This window comes from Choloepus didactylus, chromosome 1 (genome assembly GCF_015220235.1).
Source record: "Choloepus didactylus isolate mChoDid1 chromosome 1, mChoDid1.pri, whole genome shotgun sequence".
In the NCBI taxonomy this organism is placed as follows: Eukaryota; Metazoa; Chordata; class Mammalia; order Pilosa; family Megalonychidae; genus Choloepus; species Choloepus didactylus.
This window is the reverse complement of record NC_051307.1, coordinates 70,142,809-70,162,217: the sequence shown is the minus strand read 5'-3', so window position 1 is coordinate 70,162,217 and position 19,409 is coordinate 70,142,809. Positions and strand designations below refer to the sequence as shown.

At 34.2% G+C, this 19,409-nt stretch overlaps 1 protein-coding gene and 1 long non-coding RNA gene across 8 annotated transcripts in view; one reads left to right on the top strand and one right to left on the bottom strand.

The window, feature by feature from the left end:
- Nucleotides 1-19,372, top strand: part of LOC119532654 — a 69,768-nt gene extending 50,396 nt beyond the window's left edge. For 4 of the 6 annotated variants that reach the window (XR_005216569.1, XR_005216568.1, XR_005216567.1 and 1 more), the window contains 3 exons: nt 5,209-5,379; nt 10,872-10,994; nt 17,178-19,372. This is a non-coding gene — a long non-coding RNA (uncharacterized LOC119532654). Of the gene's footprint in view, nt 1-595; nt 748-5,208; nt 5,380-10,871; nt 10,995-17,177 lie in introns of those variants that run through there. The other 2 variants (XR_005216570.1, XR_005216572.1) reach the window with 2 other exon arrangements.
- The window catches only part of ALCAM (activated leukocyte cell adhesion molecule), a 217,341-nt gene that overhangs the window by 171,083 nt on the left and 26,849 nt on the right, over nt 1-19,409 (bottom strand). The gene's annotated exons all lie outside the window — the stretch shown is intronic.

Sequence of the window (19,409 nt, the reverse complement as noted above, 5' to 3'; positions counted from 1 at the left end):
GTATTTTGTGGATTTAAATCATTAGCCAGTTGATTGCATCTATGGCTCATTACATCTAAAATTATCCATGGAGATTGTCTTCAGCAATAAGAGATGTCTCATCCAATCAGGTGAAGGCCTTTAAGGAGAACTGATGAATTCAGCAGTCAGAAAGATTTTCTATCTCTACTTCAGCTGCCAAATTCTCCTAGAGAAATCACTAAAACCTTCATCGGGGTTCTCAACTGGCAGTGTGCCCTAGGAAACATGGCTTGCCAATCTCCAAGGTCAAGTGAGCCAATCCCTATAATACATCTCTTAATATCTGCATAGTATATATATTTAAATTTAAATATATATCCTGTTGGTTCTAGCTCTCTCTTGACTTATTACTTCATTTTTCCATTAGTGCTTTAGAACCATCAGTGTTTCTCTGAGCCCTGTTCTTTGTTCTCATTTTTATTAGTTATGTCTTATATGGTGTGAACTTAACTGTTCTACACTATTTTCTTAAATGCAACAATTAAAAGTGACGCTGATCTGAATGTGACTCAGAAATCAAGTTGTCTTCTATTTAACTTGTATATTTTCCAGGATTCTCCCTTAAATTTAATTTCTTTGGCCACACCGTAGACTTTCAGGAAGTGAGGAACACCTACTTCTCCAATAAGGAAAGCGCGTGGTTAATAATGTCAAATTTAGATGAACTGCAATATTGCATTTTAACAAAATTTCCTGAGAAAAAGAGGGGAAATTACTATTTTATATGTAAGTATTATGTTTTTTTTATCCTGAAACATATAGCACTCTCTTTAAAAAGAGTATAAAAGATGGGAGATCCTATAGATGCATTGGAATTTTTGAGACAAGGAAAAGATCTTAGAAGAAAGTAGAACGTATCAACTGTACAATGACGCAGAGGTGGAAATTGACAAGGAAGGTTTATCTGCAAGAAGGAAAGAAAATGGTAGAAACAAAAGAGTAGGTGCATCACGATACATGATAAATGAAATGAACTATTTCAGGGTTTGGTATTAAAAAATGGAACTTAGAAAAAATTCCATTAGTGACAAGCAGCATTTTTTTTCCTAGAGTGAATAATTAAGAGACCAAATAAATTGGAGATAAACTGAAGACCTGCAATATCAAACACATTTTTCTAAATATGTTATTTTTTATAACATTTCTATAACACTTCATCATTCATTTATATTTTGTTCATAACATTCTAATGCTAAAACTCCAAAATTCCAAGGCAGATGAGCCTTAATGGATCTACCAAACTTAGCAAAAAAAAAAAAAAAAAAAAAAAAAAAAAATCCCAGGCCTATTGAAAGGAAAAAAAATCCCATTTCTTAACCATTATATTCTGTGGTTTTAGAAAAGTTTCCTCTATGAGGTAATTTTGAACTGTCATTAACTAATTTCTTTTTTAATCTCATCACAGTGGAGACAGATTGAAAGAAGCACATCTACTTGACCATAGAATCAAGGAGAAATGGTGTCATACTCCACCTCTCATCTGTTTCTTAATGGAGTATTAACCTCAAAGGCTTTTGAGCATTTAAATTCTTACTCTAAATCTACCCAACACATATAGTATCCCATGTGAGAAACTGAAATCTAATTTTAAAAAGGACAGCTGGTGAAAATTGCATTTTAATATTCTTAAAACCACAAGAGACACCTCTTTGATCCCCTTATTCTCTGTTTTATCTTTTAAAAATAGAGTAAGAGACATGTTTAAAAAAACCACAAGATTTGCATTAGAGCTTATACTTGATGAGTTTATAAACTTTTGTAACAAAGAATGAGCATAGTCATATATCATTAGGAGGAAATGAAAATGAAACACTTTTCTTCATTCAGGGTGAGTCAGCACAAAAGCACCACATAATCAGACCCTTCAAATCAATCAGCAAAAGTACAATTTTTCTGGTACTTTTAACCATTACATCAATCCTTCTTTCCAAGTTACAGTAAAAACAGGAATATTCATTCTAGAAAAAAAATGGTAATTCCTCCATTCTCACAGGCACTAAAATGACTCATCATCAACCATTCAAGAATATTAACAAAAGAAGGAATAGATTACATTCTGTATATCCAAACAGAATTTACAGTAATAAGACATGAATGTTTCACACTAATCAAAATCACTGCTACTCCTTGAAAGGAACAAATCTAAATGTTAATGGGGACAGAGGAAGTATTATTTATAGAAAATACACACTTGGTTAAGTGCTTTACATATATCACCTATTTAACTTTCATAATAATTATTTCCCAATTTCCTGATAAGAGAATTGAGGTAAACAACTAGTTCAAAGTAATACAGCCAGCAAGTGGTCAAATTGGGATTTGAGTGCAGGTCTGAATGATTAACGAAGTCTGTTATCTTTTCACTATAGGTTCATTCATTTTAACAATTATTAACTAAATGCCTATTTTTCATCTATGTTATACATTTGGTCCAAAATGATTCTTAAGCAACTTAAGAATCAGTTGGGAAATACCCAACCCTCAATATGTAAGTAAACACAATACACTGAATGTAGAGGTGAAGTATAAGATTCTAGAGGATTTAATAATAGGCCACCAAGGGGTAGACGAGGGAGGGAGGGATGTGCCAAGTAAGCTTCTGGGAGCAGTCACTAGAGATACAAGGCAAGAGTAAGGTGAAACAGGAGAGTTAGAGGCACATTCCAAACAGGAAATAGCACATGTAAAGGACCTGGGTGGAAGTGGGGCCGTGGGACCCCTCGAGAAATAAAGGAAGTTCAGTCAAGTTGAAGATTGGGTACAAAGGAGATAAACAGATGAATAGCACTAGAGAATCAGGCGAAGAACACGTTGTGCTGGGCTTTCATTATAGTTCATTTAGAGAATTTTAGATTTTATATCAGAGGTTATGAGAGGCTATTGAAACCTTTTAAGCAAAGAGTAACACGATCAGATTTGAATTTTCTAAAAATCTCTCCAGCCATAATATGAGAATGGATTGTAGAGTCTGCAAGAGAAATGTGGGAAGATGAGTTAGGAAACTATTGCAGTAGTTCAAGGAAGAAATGAACAAGGGCACAGCTATATATGGAAATAGAGAAAATGTGTTGAGATACAAGAGATAACTAGTATGTAGAATCAACAGAATTTGTCAATTGATTGTGAGTATGAGGAATGTAGATGAGGCAAGGATAATTCAGGACACTGGCTTGGGAAATTTGGTAGATTATGGTGCCAGTTAGCAAGATTAGGGACACAGGAGGAGCAATATGGAGCAATTTCATAATAACAACATTGTTCCTATTAACAATAATACTGATTATGACAACCAGTTGTTGTTGAACTCCTACTGTGTGCCAGAAACTTTACATATAAAATCCTTTTCACACAACACATCCTCTTAGTTATTCTCATTATCCCCATTTTACAAGTGGAAAAATTGAGAAACAAAAGGTTTGATTTAAAAGGAAAGACAAAAAGGACACAGAAGACAAAAGATGGTAGGAAAAGATAACATAATTCTATCATTAATATCTGAAAGGTTACAGATTCAAATAAAACTAATTTTTATACGGCCACTTTGATTCAACAAGCTCATTCTTATATTTTCCAGAAGAGAACCAACGAATGTTTCCATGGCTGGCATTAATGTGGCTATAGCATTGATCAGCAGGTGCTTTCTTTTATAGAGTATACCTGTAACCTGTTGTCAGTGGTCACAAATTTTCATTTCCATTGCAAAAGCTGGTCCTTGGGGACTTAATGGTGGTCTCTGTTTGCTTATTTTTCACTTTATGCAGTTTCAGGTTTTCTTTTATTTCTTCCAAAACACAGACCTAATAACACCTAAAAGATTTATTTGTTTCAGGAAATAAATAGTTTATGAACAATTTTCATCTCAGTTACTTTAATCCTTAAAAATCTCTCTGAGACCAAAGTGATAAAGGCAAGTAATTCATTTTTACTGAGGAAAAGTAGGCGCCTTTCCTGGAGGCTCTCAGTAAGTAAGACTAGAAAAATGGGCACCCATAAACTATTTCAACTTGCTCTCTAAAGAGGACTGTGCAACATTTCCAGGCTCCTAGCCTGACAAGTCGTGTGAGACATTACTTTTCACAGAGGCCAATACTATATAAGCTGGCATGAATTTTGTTGGCGCTTTACCTAAAGTATCTCTTGAGTCGACTCTACTCTCGCTGCTTAGGATCTAGGTCACACCATGTTTGCTTCTTGCTCTCACCCTCACCATAGCTTCCTAAATACAGTCCCTGCTTCCAGTCTCTTTGCAAATATATCTTCAACACTAGCATCAGACATACCATTCTTAAATACAAATCTGGTCTTTTTACTCTACCGGTCAAAAGCCTTTGATGTGTTCCCAATTCATACAAAATAAGCTCAAAACTCTTTAGCCTAAAATTCAAATAATTTTTCAATTTAATTATAACTTAAGCTTTTGAACTCTATCCAACTCCATCACCACCCCATCCCTATACCTTTTGTTACAAATACAACCACACATATACATACACAGGCATATGCCCTATATTCTAGTTCCCTGTACATGTTTCATTCTTAAATTTGAGTCTTTCTTTGCTCAAGCTGTTTTTTTTTAGAGTTCCCTTTAACTTCATAGCAGCCTTCCCAGTCCATCCCAGTTAGTAAAAATCTGTATTTCTCTCCCTTTCTCCTGGTACATTGAATATACATGCTTCTCTTCAAACACTTGCACTGCTTATCTTAAACTCTGTTTTTCTCCATCACTAGCTTTTAAGTCACTAAATAGCAGAATTGTATCTACATTTATTTCCCTTCCCCCGCAGCATGGAGCATGATGTTTTGCATATAGTAAGCATTAAATATGCTAAATGGAGCTGAACAATAGTCAATGAATAACATCATAGCACACTGCCATTTTAGGTTTAAGGAAAGCTATTGTTTTTTTTTTTACTATGCCCATTTCCCCCCATTCAGTGAGTCCAAAATTCCAGTAAAAATATTATATAGACTATTTTCTGATTATTTTTTCTTTTACTTTTCTTCAATAAAGAGAGATTGTAATTCAAAGGAAGCCTATAATGATCAAACACATGTTGCAATAAGGAGAAACTGTAAATCCAATACTTAATTATTAAACCTTTATGTCAAGTGTAGAGATTCTTGATATTGTTTTATCTATAACTCCAAACATCCAATTACTTAAGTATCAGTCCTCTCATTTTACAGATGACAAATGAAACTCAGACATGAAGGACGACTTATACAAAGTCCAGCTCTTTAGTGCCAGAGATGAGACCAGGAAGTCAGATATATTTGATTACAGAGTCTACACTTGTTCCAGGCAACAACATAACCCCTATTCTGCAAAACTGGAATGACAAGTGGACGTATATAGAGGTAATGGCATCACTATTTTGTATGCTGATTTATAGCAAATTTATAAAGAAATTTAATATCATAAATTGTATCTACTATACAAATATTACCCTTCTATAACTGGTCAACCTGTATCACTTAATCTAAACTGTATTATGGTGTTATCAGATATGTTTTAAATCATATATTAATTATGAAATACAACCTTTGCTGACATAATAAATATCAGTCACTGTGCCAAGCATTTAGCTTCACTAATTAATTTAATCCTTACAAGAACACTGAGGTAAGTACAATTATTATACACACTTCACAGATGAAGAAACAGGAAACTCAGAGATGTTATTAATCTCCCCAAGGTCACAATGCCAGTTAGTGGTAGAACTTTGATTTAGAACCAGTTCTGTTTGAGTCGCAGGATGTATTTTCTAACTACATGTACAAATTCATATAATCCAAGCAAAAGTTAAGCATCTTAAAAAGTTATATTGTAGATAAAACTTTTAGCATTTATTATATGTTGAGCATTATGCATGCATTAGATTTATGATAATTTACTTTAAAGAGTTTCCTCAGATAAATTCTAATTAATACATTCACCAGTTATTCTGTATCTATATAAAATGCTAAATATATTGAATGAACATTAATATATAATTTATATTTTTATTCATATGTTCTCATTATATTTTCCAAAATTATGGGGTTAGGGAAATTTTCCTAATATTAAACAAAGCATCATTTGTTTTTTGTTCATGTTGACATCTGGTGCTCTATATAAGTCATTTTTCTTCTAGGTAGAATAGCACTTAAGATTGTAAATCATCTCCTGTGTAAGGAAACAGTATGATACTTCCAAAATTGTAATTCTGAATTCCAATTCAGTATTTTCCAAACACAAAAGTGCAATAAAAGATTAATAATTTTCATGAAAGCAAGTATATACAGATCATTACTGTTACCATTTTTGAGTATAAAATCACCCTACTTGGTTCTACCTCTCATTCTTTTAACCACAGTGTTATTGCAAGCAGAATATATTTGTTTACATTTTGACTACTACTGCATTTCCAATTAATTATTAGCATGCAACTCAAACATTATCTACCATATCAGTTTACAATGAGAAAAAAGCACATCTGTTCTAATGCTTTTCGACCTCCATGTTCTTTTCTTGCACCACAAACAATAATCAAGGTTGTCAAGGTAAAATCCTTAGGGAAACTGAAACCCTAATTATTTGGACCCAAAGATGCATTTCTCTCTTAATGAGTATAGTTCTGAGATATTAAAAATTTAAGAATTTCTTTTCTAAATCAGAGGACTGAGAAGGACTCCAAAGGTTTATCCCTTCTTTCCCCAGATTTCCACTCATATAATTCTAGACTGATGCTATTAGTCCTGTCATTAAATGTGTCCAGGGAAAAAGATTCCATTTCCTCCTTCAGCAACCTATTTCAGTTCATAAAATGTCCTTACCATTGTTAGATTTTTCCCTCTTTTCCTGTCTACAATCTAAAAATTTTAAATGGGATTAAATAATTTCTTATACTTTTTTTATTCAGGGTGAAGATAGTCCACTCCTTCATGTTAGGTTATATTTCTCTCCTAGTTTATAGGACCCACAAGAAGACAGAGGACTGTGAAGCTTTCTAAATGTTCTTCCCTTCAGCATCAGAAACTGTTCAGGCCTCCAGCAGATGCTCAGAGAGCCACCTGAGGAATTCTGTTGTCTTCTTAGCAGTGCTGCTAAGAGGTCTCCGGTCAGCTCTGTACTGACCAATGGGCCCCACCAAACTTTGAGCATCATATACCAATTGTCCTTTGCTGAGTTTTGATGAATAATGTTCTCATGTTATAGGTCTATTGTGAGAATCAAAAGAGTTAAAATATATAAAGAGCTTAGAACAGTGTCTGGCATGTAATAGTCAACAAGTGTTAGATGTTGCTCCTGCCGCGATGGCTACTATAGCTACTACTAGTGCTGCTGCTGCTGCTATTTCCACTGCTAGTGTTATTGCCACTGCTACTCGACTACTATTATTTCCACTCCATCTATTGCTGCTGCTGTTAGCACTATTAATATTACTACTGCCACTGCGGTGGCTACTGCAATTATAACCTGACAGATATACTTTCTCCTACCAAGTGGGACATCGAGGTAAACTGGAATGCTCTGGGGGCTTTGGGATCACCTTCCAACTCCCAGCTCCTCTTAAATGTACAGTTGAGCTGGCTTATCCCTATTCACATGGTCTCTAACACAATTATTACCCACAGTTAATGACACTCCAGCAAATTTATAAAGATCAGAAACTGTAGGATTTCTGGCTCTTCACCCTTTCTGAGATCTTTCTGACAGTTGTCATTTGTAAGATCTGCATTAATGTTCTTCCAGTAACATGAATAATTGAAAGCTCATTTAATAGAAATATCTTTCAATATTACATGATGTTCATAAACTTCATTTAGAGATCAGGAGGAAGGGGCTGGTACACAGTATGTAGAAAACTGTAGAGATAAATCAAATATTAAACTCCTTAAAAAGGTCTATAAAGGGAAATACTACACTTTTTCTCTGTAAATTGTTGTCAAAGGACATTTTGAAAATAATTAACTTTTCATAACAGTTGATATTTTCAAAGTGCCCCACAATCATTTTTAATATTTATTCTTCAAACAAACACCATAAGCGAATATGGCATCATCAAAACTTTTCCCATAGATGGAAGAGTCTAAAGTACGGAGATTAAGCAATTCAAGGGTGGGTCAAACTAGATTTCACAGTCTCTGAGTTGCTAGCATGCTGTTAAGTCAATTGAAGGCTGCCTGCCTCAGAACAAACACGTTAGCACTTAGATTTACAAACGAATCAACAATGGATCATAAACCAAGTTAGTATAGCCTATTTCCATGGAGGTAAAGACAATACTGAAGCTCACAAACACATACAAACCACATAAAGACATACATGCAGAGGCATGGGAAATGGACATCAACTCTTCTGCTCTAATTCACTTTGACCAAACTCTAATTCGCTGATGAATTTCATGGTAGACCTCAGAGCAGATGTGACTTCCTTTATTCCAACTTAAGACAACTTGTCTTTGTGGTTTCTAACACAGCCTGTCCAACAGGCCTTTCCCATTGTGCTAATTCTGGGTGACCCAGATTGGCAATCTTGGAGACCCAGCCTGCAAATCCTATGTTGTTCGGATGCCCCAAGTGATTGTGAGGATAAAATGAAACCAGTATTTTGACAATGCAAGTGTCAAATTCAAATTCATATTGGTATTATTATCTTAAAAATACAGATCAAAATGGACTAAATTCATTGTCATCACGTAGTTCCTATTTGCAATGTATCATACAGAAAGCCATTTATTGTTAGGACAGGAAATTCCTAACAATATGACCAAATGTCTAGAAATGGACACATTTCTTGACATAAAATTCCCACTGAATATAAATGAAATCATTAGATTAGCTAAGAGTATTGTTTGACTTGCTTTCTGTATAAATCACATACTTAAAAACTATGAAGGAAAGTTGTGTAATGTTACAAAAGTATTATCTTTATCAATCTGTTTGGTTGGTGTTTGTCCTTATTCACTATCCCAGAATTGTACAGTGGTTGCTGTTTCTTCTCTGTTTTTCTCTCTTAATCATGGCTGTGCACATTAGCATTAATTCTAAAGCTTTTGAAAAATACCGATGCCTGGGCCTCATTCCCAGGGATTCTAATTTAACTATCTGTAGTGAGACTCAGTTATCAGTATTTTTTAAAGCTCCCAAGATCATTCTAAGGTGCAGCCAGAGTGGAAAACAATTATCTAGAGGCATTTACTTTCAGGGCACTTAGGGCACCTGATGATACCTAATAATGGGAAAGGCGAGGGTCAAAGAAAAGAGGTAAAGTGTGGGAGTGGCAATTTTACTCAATTTCTTCTACTCAGTGTGAATAATATCCTCTGAAAGAGTTGGAATTTTTTTTTTTTAATTCTTTAGATACACTATACGTTCCATGAAAGCAGGGACTATACCGATGTTGGTTATTACTATATTTCCAGATTTAGTTCCATGCTGATAACATAATAAATAGTTAAAATTTATAAACAGGTATTAACATCCCCATTTTACAGCTGGGAATTAGAGGATCAAAAGGCTGATCCCTCTCTGAAGAATAGATTCGTTTCTATTCCCCTCTCCTCCCTCACTTAGCAAATCCGACCACCACCTCCATCTCCACCACCAGCTCTCTTTCAGAGAATCTACCACTTCTTGTACAGTATATCTCTCCAGTTCTGTCTAGGAAGAGTTCTTTCTCTGTGTGATATTCCTGAGGCACTTTTACTCATCTGTGAAACTGGGACTAAAAATGTTAAACATTTTTAATATTGTATTACTGTTCTGAATCTGTAATGTTACAAAAGGGTATTAATGAAATCATTATATGAATATAAATTATACATTGTTTTATTAACAAAGTTCTCCTTCAACATCAACGAATAAAATGGTTTTCACTAAAAAATTCTTTTTAAATATTTTTACATGTACAAAATTTTAATGTTTTTTTACTGTTATTTATAAGTTAAATGAAATTTAGAGTAAATGTCAAAAGCTAGTTTTCAAAATCTAATAATTAAATCTGTTTCACCAATGGCAGGTTAAAAACTTTCAGATATCTACGAAGAATGCTGTAAGAGAAATGCTTTATCATCATATCGATCATCCTAAAGCAAGATATTTACTTTTTTCCTTCTTCCTCCTATGTTCAAATTCACTTAAATAACGTTTATCAGCCTTTACAGGACAATGCTGCTCCTTTCAACTACTATGTTTTTAACTTCAATTATTTGAAAACAGTAGTGACAGCCTATAAAGTCTACATTAGAGAATAAAGATATTAACAAATCAGTACATGAGTGATGGTCAAGAAGATGGAGTAAGGGGATTAAGGCCAATATTTGCAACTTCTTAAGAACCGTTTTTTACACAAAGGGATGCAGGCTATCTGCTAAACGAGTTAATTTTAGCCAGTTGGTAAGACTGCTCTTTATTCACAGGCCAGTGGAGACTGCTGAAAGAGAGCCAATGTTTCCCAAACAGAGTGACCCTTGTTGTCTTTGTGTGAAATGACCCACTCTTTTGGATTTTCCAGGGCAGGAACATTTTCATGGTTTGGATGGCTGGAAAATGCTAGCCTGCAAGGTTGGACTGAAAGCATAAAACCACCATGATAAAGAGAAACTAACATTAATGACAATAATAATGGGGTATCATTTTTTTTGCTTATCATTCACTGTTTTTCTTCATGATGAAATTTGATGAGGAAATCTAAAGGAGTGCAGAAAATAAATCTACTTAGGCCTAATGTGTATATGTATGCAATGATTTTGTTGCCACTGAATATTTCTTGTTAGCTAATGTGAATTGTTTTAACTAATTACATGACATGGCTAGTAACTAAATTAATATTCTGACCTAGGTTTACATTTTATTTATCTTTTTAGATTTATAAAGTTTAAAAGAAAAGATGAGTATTAGAAATAGAACAAGAATGACTACTCCAACCCTCAGAAAGATGACAAGCATGCAGTTTCCACTGAAGCTAAAATTTAAAGAAAAGTAATCAAGTAAGCAAATATTTACTGAAAAGTGTTTGGTACTATGACAGATATAGAAATAAGACCAGTGTCCAAACCTTATCCAAATAATTTCTGTTGAATCTGAGGCACATATTTGTTGTAACTTTAAATACCATCGAACTCAAACAGCATTTTAAAAACATGATGAAAGTTTGCTGCTATCTATGTTTTAAAGGAATTTCAAAAATGGCTTATAACAAATTTATATTTGGGGTTGTGCTCCTATGTACTTCATGTGCACTGCTCAAAGTGGGAAGTAGAACTGAAAAAAAGGAAATGTAAAGGCAGTAAAAGAAGGAAAAAAAAAGGCTTATGAGTCCTTGAAGGCCTTTTTTGCTGCTCTTGGCAGAAGGAACAAAGTGAAAGGCAATCTCTAGTGCTAAGAAAAATTCAGACACGAATTAATGGTGACTAAAAATTAGTAAATATGACCGGCTTCTTTATAAATAGCTCTCCTAAAAGTGCTATAGTTAATAGTTTAGGGTACAAAAGATATGACCAAAGCAGAAGCCATAAAGAGGCTTTCATACTATGAAAATAATTTATACAACAAACACAAGTGTAGTCCTTCCAGCTGGCATGCTGTTATCCATCTTAATTATTGCAATAAATGAACCACTGGCAATCACTTTTAAAAGACTATGGCAAACTGGAGGCTTACTAAATCAGAAATAAAAGCTATATATTAAAATAAAAGTGATGATTAGATTGGAAATCAGGTCCTAATGCTGATGACACATTTTCACTATAATCAACAAGGCAGCTTTGTCTTTGAAAATTATATCTTCCTGCCTTTGTAAATTTCTTCATAATTCGATAAGCAATTATATAATTTGTTTTCTACCCACACACTGAATTTCATTTATAGAAAGCATTTTCACCTGGAAATAAAACAAAAAAAAAAGAAGTGTGGCCTGTGGGTGGCTTTTGTGTAGAGGAAAAGCTCATTGAGGACCTGGTGATCAGTTAATTTGCCTTCCTCTACCACAATAGTTCTCAAAATGTGGTCCCAGGAGCAGCAGCAGCAATATATGAAAACTTGTTAAAAATGCAAATTTTCAGGCCCCACATCAGAAGTAGGAATCAGAAACTCTGGGGTTAGGGCCCACACTTTCCAAGTGATTGTGATGCAAACCCAAATTTGAGAATCCCTGCTCCTCCACAATGAAAATGTCATGGATCAAGGACTATGTTTTGTTCCCAGCACTTAACCTAGTCCAGTAGTTCATCCACAGGAGGCACTCAATAAATGCTTGTGAATTAATTAAAAAGAAATTTTTGTAAGTTGACCAAAAAAAAATATTCCAATATGTTTATCCATTCAGTATAATATGAATACTGAAACTTTATATAACTATATATGTATTTTTAGATGCTAGGGTGTTGGAATAGCTGGAAGGAGGTAGATGATATGGTGGAACTGTAGCCTATAACATCGTTTGAAATTTGGTCTATAGCTACTCAATGAATTGTGCTTTGAAAGTCTTCACCTTTCTGTATATAGCTTATGTTGCATAATAAGGAAAGAACTGAAACTGTGTAACTGTAACCCATAACAATTTTTGAAATTATCTATATAACTGCTTGTTGAGCTATACATCAAAAGTTAACACCTTTCTGTATGTATGCTGTATTTTACAATGAAGGAAATAGCTGAAGTTGTGGAACTGTGACCCATGACATTCTTTGAAATTACTCTCTACTTGTTAAAATGTACTTTGAAAGTTATCACTGTTATGTATATATGTTAAAGTTTGCAATTTTTAAAAATGCATTTAAAAAAAAAAGATATTCCAAACCACCATTTCAGGTATTTTTAGTGCTGGCCAATAAATAGTCATTTAGGGAACAGGTTTTTTTTTTAAGCTTCATTAACTTGGGTGGATACTAGTCCTCATTTAGAGTCAAATAGTAAGAATAAGTTACGATTAAGTGCTGATTTATGATCAGAAACCCTGGAGGCAAGAAGGCAGTGGGAGGACATATCTAAAGTGCTGAAAGCAAAAACTGAGATGCTAAAGAGTTCTGCACGTTGAAGGAACAGGCAATAGACAATAGATTGAAAACATGAAGAAATAAAGATCTCCAGTGAAGGAAATGCCTGGGGTAAACATAAACACCAGTACTGTTATATTTTTGGTTTGTAATCTTTTTACTTCCTACAGAATCTAAAAAGAAAATGCATAAAACGTAATGAGAAATCAGTGTTTTAGGACTCCTAATGTATAAACATGTAATCTGTGACAAGAACTACCTGAGGGTGGGGGGTGAAGGGGTAGAGGGACAGATTTTGTTACTGTTACAGATTTAAGATATTAAATTTAAAACCCATTGAAACAACAACAAAAAAAGTCAGAGAATATGTAAGCTCAGAGAGACAAAAACCAACACATGGGTTGCCAGGTGCAGGGGGAATGGGGAGTTAATGTAAAATGGGTGTAAGGTATCTGTCTGGGGGGATGGGGAAGTTTTAATAATGGAACGTGGTGAGGATACTGCAACATAGCGAATGTGATTAATCCCACTGCATGGTGTGCTTGGGAGTAGTTGTGATGGGAAAGTTTACATTATGTTCCTGTAATTTAAAATAAGATAAAGAAAGAATGTAACTCAAGAGACGATGGCAATTAAAAAAAATACATGATCCTGGACTGGATTTAACAAGGGAGGAGAGAAGCCTCAAAGGTCATTACTGGGACATATGAAAAAAATGGAATGTTAAATTTCTTTAACTTGATAACTGCACTTGTGGTGGATACATAAGTGAATATCCTTGTCCTCAGGAAATGTACATGGCAGTATTATGAGTTCAAGAAGAATGATAATAAAACTTACACTCAACTATTCAGAAAATGGATAAATAAATAGAAAGAGACGGGCAGAATGATACAGAGATAAATAAACAGACTGATAGAATGATGGACAGATAGCTAGAATGATATGAGAAATGTGGCAAAATGTTAAAATTGGTGGATCTGGGTATCTGGGAGGATCGGAGTATGTTGGAGTTCTCTGCATGGGGTTTGTATTACTTTTTTTTAAATTTTTAACTATTTTTTGAAAAATTAAAAAAAACAAACAAGAAAAAAAACAGCATTTCAAGCAGTACTTACTTTTATAGTTGTCCTGCAAGTTTGTAAGTATTTCAAAATAAAAATGTGATTTTATATATATATATATATACACACACATACAGATTTGAATTTGAGTGGGTGGTTTGCCGTTTTTGTTTTTGTTGTGATTGCTGGGGAGAGAATTATTTGAGGAGAGGTTGGTCTTAAAAATGAAATCTGCTACCTATTATCTGCTATATCTGGGCTACACTATTTCTTTTAAACTGTCCATTTTAACTTATGGCTATCACTTCTAGTTGTTCAACATAATATAATACATTCATATAAGTTTGTATCATAAAACAACTCTAGCACTTTGGATAGGCTCACTTTTTATATACTCTGTAAAACCTGCAAAACATATGCTTTATTTCTCAAAAGCTTTGCTTACAGAGAATAAACAAAAATCCAAACTTAAAACAAATAGTAGGATTTGTATTTGTAAACTCTAAACTTATCTTGGTAGTTAAAAGAGGGAACGAATACCAAGAGGAAAATTTATGAACCTCAAGAAACAGAGTAATAGCCATCATCATTTCACAAAGGACAATTTTAGGAGATACACTTTATTGTATTTTTTGTTTGAATTATAAAATTTAGTAGAAAATGGGAAATCAGGCAAAGTGATACATTATAACTGTAGCACACCATTTGATATACCCTCACAAAAATGTTATTTTAAAAAATTAACTCAATTCATCTGTAATAGGAAACCTGTCACCGAGAGCTAAAAATTGGCTAAAAGCCCATAAACCAAAAGCTAGTAAATGCTTAATGCCATCTGAAGATACACATATCCTATTTACAAAAATTATCATTTCATATGGCTAATGTATTAAAAAATATATAATAAAACTGGTAAGAAATGAATCCAGAGGTCATGATCTTCAGAAAAGAACAATAGCTCATGAGGGAGAAATCCATTTATACCCAAATGCCACCATTTTGCTTCCTCCAAGTTTGATCTCCTAAGTAGGAGATATTGCTGAAGAACATCACAAAACTTCATTGATTTAAATCCACTACAAATTAATTCTATCTAAAAACTCAACTAGTACTAATGTCTCTATTCATCCTTTGGTTCCATCTCTCAAGAAGAAGCCTAACAATTTGAAGTGCTGTTTTCCCATTTCTTTCCTCCTCCTCCTCCAATTTTAAGACCTTGCTCAATCATTCTTCATTCCCTTCCAAGTTCAGTTCTACCCCTTTGACTTGTTCACTCTTTTTGGCCCACACATATATTCAGAACTCTTCTATTCCAAACATTTTCAAGATGAGCAAACATTCTATCACCTTAAGCTATTTCTCACCTTATAATCGTTAACAAACGCCATTCTCTCTCTGCATTGTACTCCAATGATTTGTGCAGCTGCCAAATTTTCTTAAACGTTTTGAATGCAGACACTGTATCTTATTCATCTTAATCTAGCACAACAGCTATATGTGATGGCTTGTCCAAAATGATGTCCAATAAATATGTTTAATGAAATGAAACAAAAAGTGCTATAGTAAGCAAATATTATTTTGTTTGTCCAGACCTTTCTGCAACTACCTGCCCAGTTTTCTAGAAATCGTACAGAAATCCCACCCCCCACCCCCCCACCCCCCACACACACAACGTAGCTGATTGTGCCTAACTGGGCATATGACTCCAGCTGGGCCTATCAAAATCCCTTCTCTGTGACTTTGGCATCAGTACTAGGCACACCTGCTGACTGGTTTATGGAATGGAGGAGAACTAAATCCAGGAGCTATAGGCTAACAGTCTAATAATCAGAAAATGCTAGTCTTCAAAGAGAGTGAGGAAAAAAGGCAGATAAAAAGAAAGTAGAGCTGAAAAATAGAGAAATAGAGACAGACAGAACTGACAGTATTCATGCTCTCGATTATATTTAGTTCCCAAACCCTAAGTTCTAACTGCATCATCTCTCTTGATTATAAAGATTTCTTATACCCTCATAATATATCCTCCACTTTTGCTTAAGCCAGAACCTGTAGGCTCCTGTCACTGTAATAAAATACTCTAAATAATATAGTTGCTAGATTCCTGGGTCATATTGAGTTCATTTCTTTTAACTTAACAATGAGAGAGAAAAACATTTTCAAGGCAAATAATCTAAAATAGAGAGCTTTTATTAATGAATAAAAGTCACTTGAAATCAGTACATACTCATGCCACCTGAGTATGCATAAGGAATAATTTAGCAAGGAAAAATGTCTGCCTGTGGGAAGAGGGAGCATATTTGTTGATGTGGATTTCTATAATTCTGTGTGTTCTCCAAGGACAAAAAGCCCTAGATAGCTATTATACTATATAGATTTAGTTTGTCAATGTATGGCACTTGATCCTGAACAAGTTCCATGGGAGACTGTTCAACCCAAAATATAAAAATGTCCTCTGTTGTGGTCAGCAGATACATTCTTAATGGAAAGATTTGAAAGAGTCCAAAGTGATCATTAGAATGTTTTAATAGCACAAACCCTTTGTTAATAAGTTGGCAGGAAGGTCATTTTATTAAAATTCAAGTCACATATGCTGATTGTTAGCTTGTGATAGGCTTTGGGCATAATTCTGTGGCATGGGATGCATGCTTTATTTACTGTGCATCCAGTTACACAGTTATGAAAAAACTCTATGTGAATTGTGGTCATTATTACTTAGCCTGCATTTGTTTCTCCAATTATAAAACTACATCTACTTTCCACATTAATGGGAAGGATAACTACATAGAGCAAAACCATACAAGGCCAGTCTAATGAACTCAGGAAAGGCAAAGGCAATCTCTGTAAGCTACTGAATTATTAAATAATTTTCCAAATTATAGTCTTTGGCTTGCTGCACTTTCTGTATAGCTGTCGTCTATAGTTAATCTTAAAATGGAAAGAAAAATCACTTCCCACCCTAAATGATTTTGTTCAACATAAGATGTGTGGGTTTCAGAAGGGGAGAGTAGAGCTAAATTGCTCTAAATGTGTGTAACGTAACTGTGAAATAAGGAAAATAATTCTCAAGAGTAGTTTGTGGAATGTTTCACATCTTGTATTTTCTTAAAAACAGGAATAACTTATTAACAAACCTCTGGAACAAAGGTCTGTTTTACAAAGTCAGCCGAGGTTGAAGGAGTCAAAGGAAATCATCCCTGGGGCTTCAGAAACGGAGATGGCAGCAAAGAAGGAGAGACATTTCTATGTGCCTCTTGAAGACGGAGCCAGGGATTTAGAAAAGCCTAGTCATCTGGAAGTAAAAGTAGCAGCTTCCAGACGATAATATGTGTATGCTCTGCAACAGGGAACTGTAAGTAAATGTCTCAAGAAAGGCAGACATGCTCAGTGCACAGATGCCTGGGTAACATGTGGGTGGGGGGATATCCGAGTTCTTAAATTTCTGTCCGTCTGTGCTTCTGTTATCCCTCAGAAGTCCAGTTTAGATACTGATATTCAGATATAGACATACATCCGTAGTGAGTCATGTGTTACCGGCACACTTGTAAAAGGAGAAATAAACCCAATCAGTCTACTGCCTCAAACTTTTCTGTGCTTTCTTAATGGGTTCAATTAGCTAAGTAATAAATTTTAATTCCTTCAACTTTGGGTGCTTTACTTACTATCTGTTATAAGGCAAATGGCCATGACCATACTTGGCAAAAGCGCCATATCACTAACTACGTAGGTGGCACTCCTGAGGAAATGAACAACTATTTTGTAAAATCATACAAAGCCTTTTAGCTTGCTTCGATAGCTGTCAGATTACTAGTGCTATTTGAGGGGATTCCTATGCCCTTATACATTCAAGGTCATAAATAGAAAGCAGTTTTAACTTACATCAGCCCGGTTTCAATACTGGACAAGTCAGGTCAGTTAAAATATTCTGGAATTGTTGAATACAAGCAGGTGTTCATTAAATTCTTAAAGGAGAAAAATACACTTCTACTCACTGTTTTAATACTCATATCTTATTCTTTATGTAGTTTCTTTAAATCATGCTTACATATATTTTAAAGTCTAATCTAATTTGAATTACCTCTTCTTCACTAGCTGTGAACAAAATGTCAGATACAAAGGAGGGCCTAGAAATCAAACAATTTGGATTTCTAAAGGACAGAATGCAATCTGAAAGTAAGACACCATTACCTGGACTGCCAGCATCTAAGTCATTTTATGAGTGGTGTTTCTAAAAAATTCCATAGATAATAACTATATGGAGATCATGGCCAAGAAGTGTCTTCTTGAATTAGGTGAGTTCTAGACATGTTTTGCAAGAAATCGTACTCAAAAAGAATCAACCCCAATGCTGCAAAAATTTCAAAGAGGGTTAACCCTATGTCTCAGAGAACTTTAGCCTGCTAAATTCTTCCAATGAGCCTCTGATGTAAAGATAAGATTTAATATTCTTCCATTCTTCTAAGCAGTGTCTAAAATAGTATAACAAAAATGTTTTACTTTTAAAGTTATCTACACTTCAAAATTTTCTATGGTTTATGAAAATAGTTTGGCAATACAAAATTTCTATGTTCTGCATAGATGGTTTAGTTCTTCAAAAATCCCTGAGGCTCTAGTTTCTATTAACAAGATGCTACTTTTCAATGAACCAGGCAAGAAATAACAGTACTATGATTATTAATGACTAATTCCCACAATTTGGAATTATTTATGTTCAAGTGAGCTTAAAATAAAAAAATTGGCAGATATGAATTCGAAGTCATGCAGAAATACTACATGCATCTTTATAGAAACAGTAGGTTTCTGTTGTTTTTATTGGTTTTCTTCTATTGTATTTTTACTTATAGTGCAGAAATATAGTTCTAAAGGTACCAAAAAATCTGATCATCCAACTATGGATAATATATTACATTTTTATAATATGTTTATTTGTATAATGTGTTTTATTTGTAAACATTACCACACTAGTAAACATTACTAGACTCTAAAATGCTAGTTCTCCAGCGTCTCAAGTCAAACACCTGACTGAACAATGTTAAACGACTGTCTTTACATCAGGAATTCTCAAAGCCCATTTGTATTGCAAATTCTCAGAAAGGGCAATATTATGCAGCAATTTCCAAATGAATTTGACCATAGTCCAATTAATGGTACTCACTGGAATTTGAGACATTGCTCCAGGACCCATATGCCTCACGCTTCTGAAATAATCCATTCCATTAAAGGTAGTACAACCACTTTTAATGTCAGAAAACTATTATTACTGATACAAAATTTAAATTTCTCTTATTAAATATGTTCTTTTAATGCTAACTTGCTTGTTAACATGTGTGAATCTCTTTTCATTAAA